We start from the raw sequence: 12,719 nt of genomic DNA, 5'->3' as shown, positions 1-12,719 counted from the left end.
GAGTGAAGTTGGCCCCCCCACCTTCTTCAAATCCAACAAAAGTGGTATCAAACGTTTGTGCTGGTTTGTGCTGCAAAAATTGTCGTTTGTGCTGCTATCATTTTAAAGATATTAATCAAAATTTCTAGAGGTCATCAGAGGTCAACCAGCCCCCCCACATTAATTAAATCAAACAAAATGGGTGTCAATCAACTGTGCTACGTTTGTGCTGGTTTGTGTGGCTTCTGTTTTAAAGATATTAATGAAAATGTAAAGGTCAACCAGCCCCCCCCCCCACACACACACACATTAATGGAATCGAACAAAATTGATGTCATACATTTGTGCTACGTTTGTGCTGGTTTGTTCTGCAAAAATTGTCGTTTGTGCTGCTATCATTTTAAAGATATTCAAGAAAATTTGTAGAGGTCATCAGAGGTCAACCAGCCCCCCCACATTAATGGAATCAAGCAAAACTGGTGTCAATCAACTGTGCTACGTTTGTGCTGGTTTGTGCTGCTAAAATTGTCGTTTGTGCTGCCTCTGTTTTAAAGATATTAATGAAAATGTAAAGGTCAAAAGGTCAACCAGCCCCCCCACATTAATGGAATCGAACAAAATTGATGTCAAACGTTTGTGCTGGTTTGTGCTGCTATCATTTTAAAGATATTCAAGAAAATTTATAGAGGTCATCAGAGGTCAACCAGCCCCCCCACATTAATGGAATCAAACAAAACTGGTGTCAATCAACTGTGCTACGTTTGTGCTGGTTTGTGCTGCAAAAATTTACGTTTGTGCTGCTATCATTTTAAAGAAATCCATACAAATTTCTAGAGGTTATCAGAGGTCAACCAGCCCCCCACATTAATGGAATCAAACAAAACTGGTGTCAATCAACTGTGCTACGTTTGTGCTGGTTTGTGCTGCCTCTGTTTTAAAGATATTAATGAAAATGTAAAGGTCAAAAGGTCAACCAGCCCCCCCACATTAATGGAATCAAACAAAACTGGTGTCAATCAACTGTGCTACGTTTGTGCTGGTTTGTGCTGCCTCTGTTTTAAAGATATTAATGAAAATGTAAAGGTCAAAACTTCAACCAGCCCCCCCACATTAATGGGATCGAACAAAATTGATGTCAAACATTTGTGCTACGTTTGTGCTGCTAAAATTGTCGTTTGTGCTGCCTCTGTTTTAAAGATATTAATGAAAATGTAAAGGTCAAAAGGTCAACCAGCCCCCCCACATTAATGGAATCGAACAAAACTGGTGTCAATCAACTGTGCTACGTTTGTGCTGGTATGTGCTGCAAAAATTTACGTTTGTGCTGCTATCATTTTAAAGAAATCCATACAAATTTCTAGAGGTCATCAGAGGTCAACCAGCCCCCCCAACATTAATGGAATCAAACAAAACTGGTGTCAATCAACTGTGCTACGTTTGTGCTGGTTTGTGCTGCCTCTGTTTTAAAGATATTAATGAAAATGTAAAGGTCAAAAGGTCAACCAGCCCCCCCACATTAATGGAATCAAACAAAACTGGTGTCAATCAACTGTGCTACGTTTGTGCTGGTTTGTGCTGCCTCTGTTTTAAAGATATTAATGAAAATGTAAAGGTCAAAAGGTCAACCAGCCCCCCCACATTAATGGGATCGAACAAAATTGATGTCAAACATTTGTGCTACGTTTGTGCTGCTAAAATTGTCGTTTGTGCTGCCTCTGTTTTAAAGATATTAATGAAAATGTAAAGGTCAAAAGGTCAACCAGCCCCCCCACATTAATGGAATCGAACAAAACTGGTGTCAATCAACTGTGCTACGTTTGTGCTGGTATGTGCTGCAAAAATTTACGTTTGTGCTGCTATCATTTTAAAGAAATCCATACAAATTTCTAGAGGTCATCAGAGGTCAACCAGCCCCCCCACATTAATGGAATCGAACAAAACTGGTGTCAATCAACTGTGCTACGTTTGTGCTGGTTTGTGCTGCATCTGTTTTAAAGATATTAATGAAAATGTAAAGGTCAAAAGGTCAACCAGCCCCCCCACAGTAATGGAATCGAATAAAAGCCTTCAGTTTTCAGGCCCCTCTTCTGTGGAACCAGCTTCCAGTTTGGATTCAGGAGACGGACACTATCTCTACTTTCAAGATTAGGCTTCAAACTTTCCTTTTTGCTAAAGCATATAGTTAGGGCTGGACCAGGTGACCCTGAATCCTCCCTTAGTTATGCTGCAATAGACGTAGGCTGCCGGGGGATTCCCATGATGCATTGAGTTTTTCCTTTCCAGTCACCTTTCTCACTCACTATGTGTTAACAGACCTCTCTGCATTGAATTATATCTGTTATTAACCTCTGGCTCTCTTCCACAGCATGTCTTTTATCCTGTCTTCCTTCTCTCACCCCAACCGGTCGCAGCAGATGGCCGCCCCTCCCTGAGCCTGGTTCTGCCGGAGGTTTCTTCCTGTTAAAAGGGAGTTTTTCCTTCCCACTGTTGCCAAAGTGCTTGCTCATAGGGGGTCATATGATTGTTGGGTTTTTCTCTGTATCTATGAAGCGCCTTGAGGCGACTTATGTTGTGATTTGGCGCTATATAAATAAAATTGAATTGAATGTTTCATTAGAGTGGGTGTGGCACACTTAATCAAAATGATTTGCCAGTGGGACTGTTTGAGAAAAAAGCCTCATCGGGTGAGGGATTTCTACGTGCGATCAATGGCACAACTTGTCAAGTCCCAATCCTTGGAAGAAGCAAAGGTCCTAATACGTAGCATTGCTATTGTGGCATTAAGTGAGACAGAAGGCTGTGACAGTTTTGGAAACCCCATTATGTCAGAAGTGTCCAAATCAAATCTGAAAAGAAAAATTGCAGATGAGACTATGTTTCTGATGATAAGGAAGAAGAAGACATTAGATTGGATCCATGCACAGAAATAAACACCGACTTAAGGCAGAGGGTGGCAGATATTTGTGAGGGGAGCAGGTGCCATGCTGAAGATCATGGTGATCGAGACAATATGCACTATCTACCTGAGCTCGTCCCACACCTAATTAGATTGGGAGGATACCTACCACTCTGGACTGGAGAAATGGTTCCCCTATTTCAGAGCGAAAAACTCACTGCAACTTCAGCTAATGTTGAAGCAGAGTTCAAGAACATTAAACATGGTCTGTTCAAGCATGAAAATCTCCCTATAAGGATAGATAAATTCATTGCATGTCATCTTGGTTTTATTGAAGGGAACATGCGGATCTGTTCTGCAAAACAAATACGAAAAGAAGCAGAGGTTGCCAGACAGGATGGTACAGTGAAGCGTCAGTATCCACACAAAGCCTTTGTGGAGTAGGAAGTGGATGATAACCCCTCTCAGGAGCCCAAAAGTGACACAGACATAGACATACAGGAAGGGCACGAAGTACTGCAGTGCGTTTCACGTTGATATCAGGCACCTCCTAAAAAGGGAAAAGAAAAGTTCATTTAACGCAAAGTTTTCAGGTGTCATTCTTTGGGGAGAATACATGTTTATGAAACTGCATGACATCAGACTCTACCAAATTTTGGAGACTTTTCTTTTAAGATACAACCTTTCTGTCTCTTGTGACAGAGAGTCTGTTTCTTAATCATTTGACAAAAACCCTACACAGTATTTTAAAATAGTGTTCTCCAGATCAGAGCTGTAATCTATATAGAACATGGGGTTCAAAGCAAGGAAAAATTGTGTGTTCATCAGTGAAACCTTTAATTTGTGTTAATTTTATCATTATCAATATATGAAATCTTCACCTTAAGGGACTTAATGAATGGTTTCTTCTAAAAATTAGAAATGATTGAGTCATTTCACATCATATGAAAATATTAATTTTTAATACAAATTTGGCCCTACAAAAATGGAAACTCAGTAACAAAGATGATGGAGATTCTCTAAACACGAGCGAATATCACAGTAAAATTGTTGATTGTGATTTACACATTGGATGTATCCTCAGTGATTTGGTACAATTATACAACATTTTATAAGAACTGAACAACTGATGAAACTAATTATAGGCCAATCTCCAACCTTCCTTTCATATCAAAAATCCTTGAAAGAGTAGTTGTCAAACAGCTAACAGATCATCTGCAGAGGAATGGTTTATTTGAAGAGTTTCAGTCAGGTTTCAGAGCTCATCACGGCACAGAAACAGCTTTAGTGAAGGTTACAAATGATCTTCTTATGGCCTCTGACAGTGGACTCATCTCTGTGCTTGTCCTGCTAGACCTTAGTGCAGCATTCGATACTGTCGACCATAATATCCTATTAGAGCGATTAGAACATGCTGTAGGTATTACAGGTACCTACAGCAGGTGTTACAAATATAGAAAAATGTTGTCGTAGTGAAATGCAAAGCACGAGCAGAGCAATTTCAGTTAGATTAAAGAGAATGAAACGTGTCTACTGCAGTGGTTTGTATCATATCTATCTAATAGACTCCAGTTTGTTCATGTAAATGGAGAGTCCTCTTCACACACTGAGGTTAATTATGGAGTTCCACAGGGTTCAGTGCTAGGACCAATTCTGTTTACATTATACATGCTTCCCTTAGGCAGCATCATTAGAAGACATAGCATACATTTTCACTGCTATGCAGATGACACCCAGCTCTATCTGTCCAAGCCAGATAACACACACCAATTACTTAAACTGCAGGAATGTCTTAAAGACATAAAGACCTGGATGGCCGCTAACTTTCTGCTTCTTAATTCAGATAAAACTGAGGTTATTGTACTCGGCCCTGAAAAGCCTAGAAATATGGTATCTAACCAGATTCTTACTCTGGATGGCATTACCTTGGCCTCCAGTAATGCTGTGAGGAACCTTGGAGTAATTTTTGACCAGGACATGTCCTTCAATGCACATATTAAACAAATATGTAAGACTGCGTTCTTCCATTTGCGCAATATCTCTAAAATTAGAAATATCCTGTCTCAGAGTGACGCTGAGAAACTAGTTCACGCATTTATTACTTCCAGGCTGGACTACTGTAATTCATTATTATCAGGATGTCCAAAAAACTCACTGAAAAGCCTTCAGCTAATCCAAAATGCTGCAGCAAGAGTACTGACAGGGACTAGAAAGAGAGAGCATATTTCTCCTGTTTTGGCTTCCCTTCATTGGCTTCCTGTTAAATCCAGAATTGAATTCAAACTCCTGCTCCTCACATACAAGGTCTTAAATAATCAGGCCCCATCTTATCTTAATGACCTTGTAGTACCATATCACCCTATTAGAGCACTTCGCTCTCGCTCTGCAGGCCTACTTGTTGTTCCTAGAGTATTTAAAAGTAGAATGTGAGGGAGAGCCTTCAGTTTTCAGGCCCCTCTTCTGTGGAACCAGCTTCCAGTTTGGATTCAGGAGACAGACACTATCTCTACTTTCAAGATTAGGCTTCAAACTTTCCTTTTTGCTAAAGCATATAGTTAGGGCTGGACCAGGTGACCCTGAATCCTCCCTTAGTTATGCTGCAATAGACATAGGCTGCTGGGGGATTCCCATGATGCATTGAGTTTTTCCTTTCCAGTCACCTTTCTCACTCACTATGTATTAACAGACCTCTCTGCATTGAATCATATCTGTTGTTAACCTCTGTCTCTCTTCCACAGCATGTCTTTTATCCTGTCTTCCTTCTCTCACCCCAACCGGTCGCAGCAGATGGCCGCCCCTCCCTGAGCCCTGTTCTGTGCTTTTTAACACAACAGCGCATTCGAAATCGAAGTTCTTGCCTGCAACATATTAATATACTTGCTTTTTTACGGAAAAAATAAACATAACGAAGGTTCCGTTTTACTTACAAGTTTCTCCAAATGTGCTCTCCAGTCGCTCGAGAAGGGCAGCCATATTGAACAGAATTTTCTGTCAACGTCGTTCAGGTTAGAGAGAAAACGTCATGACGTAGTTGACATACACATGCGGAGCTCGGAAAAAAAACATTTACTCAAAAATCATAATTAAGAAAGCAGTATTTACTCTTAACTTCTAAGCCATGTACAATTATAACTGTTTGAATCGTTAACAGAACAAAAGTTTTAAGTTGTTTCAACTTTGAGGAATTTCAATTGTTATATCCACAAACTTTATAAGTCAGGTAGACTGTTGGGGTTTACAGTGCAGTAAAACTTGGCAAAGGACAATACTGTGTCATGAACACCTGTGCCTTTGATGCCTTCTGTCAAAGTCTGTGCTGCGTTTACTGTGACAGTCGTACTGCTCAAAACATGTTGAATAGTTCAGAGGAGAACAAAGTATTCCAGCTTGTGAAATCCCTTGCTTCAAAGGGTGTCACTCAACATGCCTATTCATTGAGGGCAGAGGTGCTGAGCTCAATATTCTGCCCTGTTCAGTTGAAGACTGGTGTTCATCGTGTTGATGCACAGTGCCATGTGTCCACAGTAATTCAAAAAACAATGACGGAAAATCCAAGTGTTCACTTCACAAGACAGTGTTCCTCCCAGTACTGCAAACTTTACACACCAAACACAAGGCAAATACCTTTTGTTTCCATTGATCTGTCAGTCCTCTCAGCTTCTGGCATAGCTCACCTTCAGTCTGCTGTTGAACAAGGGCTCAACCTTCCAGCATCGCCATGCCTAAGACCAATCGAAAGTCCTGATGCATCTCCAACAGCATTTAAAACAGATTCATCAGGAAAGCAACTTTGCACAGGGACTGTTTGTCACAGTTTCACCCTGAGAGAGCTTGTATGGATTGTGTTAATGGAAAATTGTATTTAGTAGTCAGTATAATCTTTTAGTGATATAAGTTTGCATATGGTAGAATACTGCATGTAGTTATTTGTATTAGGAAATATTCAACCATGTATACTTAGAGGCATATAATTAATTGTGTGTGATCTTTAACAGGCTGCAAAGGCTTGGTGTGTATTCCACACTAGAATGCACACCCACATCCTGGGAGCACGAGAGAGGTCATACCTTCTCTTATTGTTTTATGGTAGGATTGACGTAGTTACATCTGTTTTAGTCTAAGTGCTTTAACTGCTTGACTTCCTCACCAATGTTATCTAGGGTGAGGGAGGTCTACCCTCTTCCTGACCAAGGATCTGCCTTTTATGACCCTTTGATCAGCAGGACACACACACACACACACACACACACACACACACACACACACACACACACATACGGGTCTATGTGGTATGGAGGGACTATCCTACGTCAATCCGCCCGGTGGTGGTTTAAGTGGACTACCCTTTTCAATGGACTTAGAGCCAAGGGAGCGAGGTTAAAGTGTTCGAAAAAATCTGAAAAAAATTTGGGTCACTTCAGACCTCATACACTCCCTATAGAAGTCTAGATACACTGATACACACCAACCAGACTCTATTGTGTTTTCTGGAGACATTGTCCACTTGACAACAATGTGTTTTATGAGGTCCAAAAAAAACAATATTGGGTCTTTAAAGGGACAATGATGTAATATTTAAATAGCTCATCATTACCATGAATACACATCTGACAGGACACAGGATTACTGGAACATCATTTTATTAGTGTTCTTGGATCTGAACATTAATTTTAACCATAAATAAAAAAAGAAATCTATGGACAAAAATGCCCACGCTTCCCACAGAAATATAAAAATATAGAAAACAGAAAAATTAAAAACATTTAAAATGAATTTTAATAGTTTAAAGGTAAATATTAAGGGGAGAAAATATGCATTTATAATTTTTTATTTTAAATATAACCCGTCAAAAAAAACCCTAAATAAATTAAATGTAAAAATTATGAAATACAAACTGCTTCTGTATTTAACAAGAACTTTTTTTTTTCTTTAAACAGAACATCAGTGTTAACAACAATTGGCAATCTGACCAAGATGTAAAACCACATCTGGCTAAACAGTTATTTTAATTCATTTTTTTCTGCCTTTTTGCAGTTAATCCTCTGTTTCTTACAAAATCTCTTATGTTTTGAACTGTTCTTCCTGCCAACACCGGATCTTCTACCAATTTGCAATGACTGCATTCATTTTTGGTGGCTAGTTTCCCTTCGTTTATGTGGTCTTTAAAATGCCTCATCACTGCAGCAACCTCAGCCTTGGACCACATGTTTTTGGGAGCTCTTCGGGAATTGTGGGATTGAGCAGCATTTTTCTCTGGAAGATATATAAAGTAGTAGTAGTTAAAACAAACAAAAAACCAAACAAAAAAAACAAAAAACATTTGCTTGTTAAAAGAATGGATGCTACCCTGTACTAACTTCTGAAATGTGTTGCTACCATCAATATCAAAACGAGCTAAAATTCTCTTTGAAAATTTATCAAATTTCTAAAATGAGACAACATTTAGTGTTCCGCTGTGAATAAAAGACTGAATAAAAAGTTGAATAAAAGTCTCTTGATGCATGCTCAATCATCCAGGTAAGTAAATCCCAAAACGTTGATTCTGTTAATCTGGACGTAGCGTTTTCAGTTGGAGAAACATTTTGTCACTCATCCAAGTGACTTTTTGCCACCACTCTGCAGTTTGCCATATGTTGCAAAGTGATGAAACAATAATAAGCTTAGAGAACCAACTGCACCCCTTACCTTCAGAGGGAGCAGCAGTCTCACTTGCTGCAGGCATTGTGAGTGGTCCTTCATCTGCTGATTACACAATTTGATTAAGTTTTAATATTTGTAACAAACATTTTATCCACAGAAACCAAGCTAGTGGTAACTTACCACAATCTACAGTGTCTTGGAGCTGCGCTGTGTTTGTGGAATCAGCTACTGCATGTACAGGCTCACTGGTGCCACACGCCGACATTGTGAGTGCTGTGTCATCATCATCTGATTCACTCTCACTGTCCTTTGTTTCAGCATCACTTAATGCAATTTCATCTGAGAAATTGTGGGGGGGGAAAAAACAAAACAAAAAAACAAACAAACACAACCCCCCCAAAAACCTCACATTAACAACGAGATATGACAAAATACAGAACAAATACTGGAAATTATAGTACATAGTTTTACTATTTAAGGCCACCACTCTGCAGTTTGCCAAATGTTGCAAAGTGATGAAACAATAGACTTCAAGAACCTTAAATCATGGACATTTAACAGAATGGTCTGTGCTTTTAGGTTTTAATTCTGTTGATAAAGCATAATATTCAACTACTGCCCTAATATTTGCTCCTTTCAATACAAACCTTCTATTTTGATCTCATCCAGTGATTTCCCCTGGATCTGGGAAAGATGTCCTTTTTCCAGTGTTAAAAGCAGTTTGGAAATCTTGGCCAGCTGTGTTGTGGGAACTGGTAATCTGTAGAATTCGCGGTGAACGTGGATATCATGACCCAGGAAATCTGCAACCTGATCAAGTTCGTTGTTTTTCAAATTAAGGACTTGTGAGAGTGTGGCAACATGTTTTCTGAGCTGTGTCGATCTTAGATACTCAGGCTGCTTTGCTCCACACTGGTGTGCATGAACACGCAAGGAGTCCATTCCTCTGTAATGACTCATTGATCGGGGTCTTGCAAAGAGGTAGATATTAGTGGCACAAATACCACAGTCAGGCCTCCTACTAACCAGTAGTGACAGAGCATCCAGCATGCTTGGTGTTAGCAGAACTGGAACATTTCTGTCCCTTTTTCCCATTATTTCTATTCTACAGAAATAGTTACAGAGTCTCTGTTCCATTTCTGAGAGCCCCATGGCAACATCTGTGTGGAGTGCTGTTTTGTCTCTTTCAAGAAAACTTTTGAGGCGCATCTTTGAAACCCCTCCAGAACGTCTTCGGTTGAACACAATGATTTGTGAGAGTGTAACTTGTGCAAGTTGGGCATAATTCTGAGCTGTGGCTTCGTTCTCCAAGCTGCAAAAGGCACTTTCTGCAGATTTTTAAAGGTAGTGATGGAGAATCCGAACATCTTCTGTAAAGGGCAATGTTGATGGCTTGTTAAACTTTGCCTCACTCAATGTGTTCAAGGCACGGTGAGACACCATCTCGGACCATTTGGAGACATACAACTTCTTGAACGCATCAGTGGACTTGATTAGGGCTTCATCCTCTGTCATGAGGGCACGACAATGGATAATGTCAGACATTTTATGCAGTGTATGTCCCAGTTTCAGCGCAAGGCTTGGAGTTTTGTATGACAGTGTCTCTTCATCAAAACCTGAAACTTTCTTTACTGCTTGCACAACTCTCTGGAAATTAGCAGGCTTAATAGCTTCTTCCATGTTATGCACTGAGAATTCTGTGCGCAGACACAACAACAAACGTCCCGCTTCACGAAGCTTCTGTCGTATATAATCATACTTTGTAGGGTCTTGTCCATGTTTATTGTAGAGGGACTGGGCAAACTGAATAACAGTAAAGTCATTTCGCACAGCTGAGGCAATCTCATCTTGTTTCATAACAGCAAGAACCTTCCAGACTCCACTTGACACCTGCGGATAACACTGAGACTCCAGAGTTAAAGCCAGGCCGAGTACTTTGGTTCTTCCAGGTTCTTTATCCGTGTCATCTTTTGGTTTGTTCGGACATCTGCGGACATGTCTCCAAAGATCCTTGCGAACATACATCCCTTGACAATAAAAGCAATGAGCGAACTTTCCCTCTACTGCTTTAATCTTGGGTCTTCTCTTCACTTTCAGTGGTCCCACTCCACCATGCAAAACTGCAGCATTATGCTTAAAATTTCCCTTATTTCTCAATTTCTCTAACAGACTTTTACGCTCGTTTGAGTCTCTAGGCAGGGAAAATGCATGCACAACATCAGGAGCCGTTTTGTGCGTTTTCAGGTGGCGGGAAATTTTAGCTTGTGGTTTGCCACAAAAATAGCAGTAATTTCTTTTACTTAAAGTCATTTTTTCTGATTCAGTTTCGCAAAGCTCATTTTTATCTTGTGGCTTGTCCTTTGTCAAGTTGTGGATTAAATTCATTGAATCTGATTGTTCATGCGCTTTGGAGATGTCATTTTGGCATAGCAGACCTTTTGATGTGCTTGGCAATAATGAGATGTCTTCATCTGAATCTTCATCATATGACTCTGAATCTGGCACATATTCTTCTTCTGATATGCTGTGGTTGCCATCATCATCGCTTGATATTTGATCCAGAACTGAATGTGGCAATCCATCCTCCCCTGAATATTCAGAAATTTCTTCTTTCTGGAATGTAAGAACAAAAGTTATTTTAATTGATCAATACTTTAGACAGGTAAAAAATAAACTGAAAAACAAAGTCAAGCCAAATATGAATGGGATACACACCTGTGTTGACTGGTGGCAATTCTGATTTGCCAATTTTGTAAGGCAAGATTTGTGCCAGACCCCTAAACAAACTGAAACACATTTTGATAGACTTAATTTAGCTTTGCAGTTCTATTTAAGTGAAGTAGTTTTTTGTCAAAGCATTGCAGTAATGTCAAATGCTGAAAAAAAAAAAAAAAACCAAACTGTTCACACTTAAGGATATTTTAATGACTACACATACACTGCTAATCCCCCCCCCCCCCCCCCTCCAAAAAAAGGACATCCCAGATGTGAATGAAGGAATTATTCTTATTAAATACTTTGTTCTTTAGGTAGTTGAATGACATGAAAGTGTGTAGTTGAATGTGTGTGGCCTCCAGATGCCTGTATGACTTCCCTACAATGCCTGGGCATGCACGGGATGAGGTGGCGGATGGTCTCCTGAAGGATCTCCTCCAAGACCTGGACTAAAGCATCTGCCAACCCCTGGACAGTTTGTGGTGGATGGAGTGAGACATGATTTAGGTCTGGGGAACAGGCGGGCCAGTCCATAGCATCAATGCCTTTGTCATGGAGGAACTGCTGACATACTCCAGCCACATGAGGTCCAGTGTCGTCTCGCATTAGGTGGACCCCAGGGTCAAACGCACCAGCATGTGGTCTCACAAAGGGTCCGAGGACCTCATCTTGTTACCCAATGACAGTCAGGCTCTCTGGCAGGTACAGAAATGCCACCCCTCACCATTACTGACCCACTGCCAATATGATCATGCTGGAGGATGTTGCAGGCAGCAGAACGTTCCCCACGGCATCTCCAGACTGTCACGTGCTCAGTTTGAACCTCCTTTCAGCTGTGAGGAGCATAGGGTGCCCGTGCCGAAGTTGCCAAACTTTGTGTTTTCTGGCAAATGCCAAGCATCCTGCATGGTGTTGGGCTGCAAGCTCAATCCCCACCTGTGGACGCTGGACCCTCAAGCCACCCTCATGAAGTCAGTTTCTGACCATTTGAGCAGACAGATGCACATTTGTGGCCTGTTTGAGGTCATTTTGCAGGGCTCCTCTTGTTCCTCCTTGCACAAAGGTGGAGGTAGCGGTCCTGCTGCTGGGTTGTTGCCCTCCTATGGCCTACTCCACATCCAGGTAGCACCTCCATGCTCTGGACACTACACTAACAGACACAGCAAACCTTCTTGCCACAGCTCACATTGATGTGCTACGCTAGATGAGCTGCACTACCTGAGCCACTTGTGTGGGTTGTAGACCGTCTCATGCTACCACTAAAATGAAATCACCGCCAGCATTCAAAAGTGACCATAACATCAGCCAGAAAGCATAGGTGCTGAGAAGTGGTCTGTGGTCACCACCTGCAGAACCAGTCCTTTATTATGGTGAATTGACTATAATTTCCACTTGTTGTCTACTCTATTTGCAAAACAGCATGTGAAACTGGTTGTCAGTGTTACTTCCTAAGTGAACAGTTTGATTTCACAGAAGTGTGTTCTGACTT

At 40.7% G+C, this 12,719-nt stretch overlaps 2 long non-coding RNA genes across 2 annotated transcripts; both read right to left on the bottom strand.

Moving 5' to 3' along the window:
• Window positions 1-7,856: 7,856 nt before the first annotated feature.
• Window positions 7,857-9,849, bottom strand: LOC146706352 (uncharacterized). Its single transcript, XR_014921529.1, has 4 exons — window positions 9,163-9,849; window positions 8,696-8,854; window positions 8,561-8,617; window positions 7,857-8,128 (listed from the first exon to the last, which is right to left on the bottom strand). It is a non-coding gene; the product is annotated as an uncharacterized LOC146706352 (long non-coding RNA).
• Window positions 9,850-9,865: 16 nt separating this feature from the next.
• On the bottom strand, window positions 9,866-11,370 carry LOC146706351 (uncharacterized). The gene is made up of 2 exons (XR_014921528.1): window positions 11,231-11,370; window positions 9,866-11,128 (listed from the first exon to the last, which is right to left on the bottom strand). It is a non-coding gene; the product is annotated as an uncharacterized LOC146706351 (long non-coding RNA).
• Between the last annotated feature and the right edge of the window lie 1,349 nt (window positions 11,371-12,719).

This window comes from Copadichromis virginalis, linkage group LG7 (assembly GCF_057382275.1).
Source record: "Copadichromis virginalis isolate Kocher_CV1m ecotype Utaka linkage group LG7, C_Virginalis_male_GT1.1, whole genome shotgun sequence".
NCBI classification, from domain to species: Eukaryota; Metazoa; Chordata; class Actinopteri; order Cichliformes; family Cichlidae; genus Copadichromis; species Copadichromis virginalis.
This window is presented reverse-complemented; position numbering and strand designations above follow the sequence as displayed.